Below are 3505 nucleotides of genomic sequence, written 5' to 3'. Positions count from 1 at the left end.
GTGTTTTTAAGTCAGGGAAACAAAAATGTAAAAATCACCTTTCACCTTGGTCAAGAAAATAAGACCTGTAGTTATCAACATCCAAAGAATGGTGGAGGATTATTTTTAATTTTTTTTGAATGGTATAAAGACAGCAGTTTTGTCAACAAAGAACAACGTAATGTAAGCACGAATGTCTAAAGTGTATATGTATTACCTTCCACTTTGCTGCTGTTTCATCAGTATTACACAAAGTGTTTGTAATCTGCACTTTATGTCAAAGGTATCTAACTATATTATAATTTTTTGTGAATTGGGGCTGATTCGAAGCTCAGTGATAAATTACAATGGCTCTTTTTAGTGTATTGTCTGGCACCCTAGATTGGTCTGGGTCTGATAAAAGCACGTAACCCGGGGGGGGGGGGGGGGGGGAATCAGTGCTCATCCCCATGTATTAGATGTAGAATTACCACAGTTTTCCAAGGAACGGGTGGAGCGATCAAATGAACCATAACTGATTTCGTGATCCAAGGGTAATTCCATCTTGTACCACTTTTCTTTACTGCCACTGCTGTGTGGCAATGTTTTCTAGATGTGCTATGAACTGCCGTGTGTTTGTGTCATTGCTCTGTCGCTAGGCAACCAGCCAGGTCGCTGCAGTCTTTGTTTGAAAGTGTATGAAAATAATATTGTGACCTGTGAGGTGGTCAAAATTAACTGCAAATGACTTGAAAATAGTGTTATTGGGGTTAATAATAATGTAGGGGTGAAAAAAAATCACAAATATGGGATTTTAGCAAAAAATAGGGATTTTAGAAAAAATTGGGATCCAAAACCAAAGCCAAAACCAAAACACACAAAGACGGTTTTGCTAAAACCAAAACACATAGTTAATCCAGATACAAAACCAAAACCAAAACCAGAACACGAGGGTCGGTAAACATCTCTACATCTAGGTGTTACTTTTACAATCTCCCTGAAATAATTTTTTAAATGTAGTCAAGTACGTTAAGTGCTCTATATGCTATAGTACTGCGTTATGCTGGGATACACAATTATGTGTTTGTCTATGCTACTGTACAGCAATCGAGAGAAGCAAATTGTAATTTGTTTCACTGCCTTTCAGAAAGTTCTAGCTATGCAAATATGTGAACATACAGAAAAGGCACGGTACACATCAAAATATATTTTGGATAGATCTCACAAGAAATCATTATGCAAATGCATATACTAAATAACAAAAACGAAATAGTACAGCACTAATAATACTTACAATGCCATTTTAAAACACTGGGTTAATATGGAGTGTAGATGACTTGAAATGCATTTAAATGTATTGCTTGCTGATAATTATATCACTTGACTGAAGCTCTTATCTGTGACATGGGTAACTTGGTAACAGTGCTTTCTTTTACAGTTTCTGCATTCCAGTTTTTATAGAGAGCTTACATGAAAACAGAAATACGTTTTACCTTCTCGGGTGTAAAAAATATCCTGTCAGACAGATAATTACATTTCTAAAGCATTATTGCAGATTTGTGAAAGACAAAAATAAAAATACATGGAGTCTTCACATTAGTGTAGTTAAAACATTTTAAAATGAAAAAATATATTAATTTCAAAATAATTACTGCTGCAACAACAACTAATAGAAGAACAAGGGAAGAAAGCTAATATTTATTTTTCCTATAACCTTTTCTCAAAAAATCAGATTCACTTAGAGGACAACTAAAGGTGAAAATAGTATTTGAGATTATTTAACAGTAAAAAGTGTAAGATTACTCCCTTGCCTTGCATCACAACCAACAAAATACACATTTCACAGTTAATCGAGAATCAATAAAATAGTGCAATTACTGAACACAATCAAACATGTGTCACTATTTTATACGACTGTCTTATTTCATTTATTTGATGCTCTAATGCTACAGACACAAGTACATTAACACACACTGATCATGTTTGTGTTCATTACATATTTAAGATCAGATGCAATCACAGTATGCAGAATCCAACCAACATGTAGCCAAGGTATGAATCTATTTGTAGGTAGTGGCCCGTACCTCTGTAGATCACAATCCAACGAACAATCAGAGTGTACACCAGCCTCCGATGCCTCCAAATGTTCCCTAAAAATTAGAGATGCTCGCTGACCCCCGTGTTTTGGTTTTGTTTTTGGTTTTGGATCTGAATTACCTTCGTGTTTTGGTTTTGGTTTTGCAAAACCGCCCTTGCGTGTTTTGGTTTTGGTTTTGTTTGGTTTTGCTTTTCTATTTTGATTAAAAATCAATGTTTTTGGGCCTAAAATAACCAAATGTAGTGCTCCACCTGTTTGTAGGATAAGTAATGTAATTGTAAAGCTAATAAATTATCCAAAAAACAGTTTCATTCCTGGTAGGCCTTTATTAATTCTACACACAAACCAGATTGTCTTCCTCTCCATCTATGAATATTGGCAATGTAGCTATCGTCTGTGTATGTATATTACACCCTACACTTAAACTTAAATATGTAAAGAAATGGACAAAGGCAGTTTGCTTTCTGTCTCTCTAGGCCCCCCTCCAGTTGTTGTAAATACAAAAAATTCAGCCATTATAGACTGTACAATATTAATAAAAAAGGACAAAGGCAGTTTGGTTTCTGTCTCTATAGGCCCCCCTACATTTGTAGAAAATATAAAAAAATTCAGCCGTTATAGACTGTACAATATTAGTTGAAATGGAGAAAGCCAGTTTGGTTTCGGTCTCTCTAGGCCCCCCTCCACTTGTATAAATTACCAAAAAATTCAGCCGTTATAGACTGTACAATATTAAGAGAAATGGACAAAGACAGTTTGTGGTCACTCTGTGTATGACACCCTACCCTTAAGGAGAAATTGCCAAAACAGCAGCCTTTCAAGACGGTACGTGATATGAAAAATGCCCCAAGTCCCTTTCGTCTTTGGGGGGAGATTGCACCCTACACTTACATAGAAAGTTTTAAAAAGATGCTATCGTCATCATCTTCAGCTTCATCCTCATCAGTGTGTACATCATCATCACAGACTATCAATTCATCGCCGCTTGAATCCGCCATTAGAGAACAGTCAGTGCTTGGATGTCTTGGATGGTGAAGGCCTTCCTCGTGGAAGATGTAGTTTATTTTTATAAACATCATTTTCTCCACATTTTTGGGAAGTAACATTCTACGGCGATCACTGACTAAGTTCCCTGCTGTGCTGTACACTCGTTCAGAGTACACACTGGAGGGTGGGCAGCTTAAGTATTGCAAAGCAAGTTTGTACATGGGTTTCCAAATGGCCTGCTTTTCTTCCCAGTGAGGAAAGGGACTGTCTGACATTTCCATATCAATTACCTCTTGAAAGTAATCCTCCACCATCCTTTGCATGTTAATACTCATATTGGATGGAGTTATGGGCAAGGTCACACATTTTTTTGAAAAATTCTTCAAACCAGCCCAGGGGGTAAATGTATGAACCTCCGGATTCTTCAACTCCAGCGAGTTCAGCGTCTTCAGCGTTTAAATT

The sequence above is a fragment of the Mixophyes fleayi genome, chromosome 4, assembly GCF_038048845.1.
Source record: "Mixophyes fleayi isolate aMixFle1 chromosome 4, aMixFle1.hap1, whole genome shotgun sequence".
Taxonomy (NCBI): Eukaryota; Metazoa; Chordata; class Amphibia; order Anura; family Limnodynastidae; genus Mixophyes; species Mixophyes fleayi.
The sequence above is the reverse complement of the archived record's forward strand: the minus strand, read 5'-3'. Positions refer to the sequence as shown.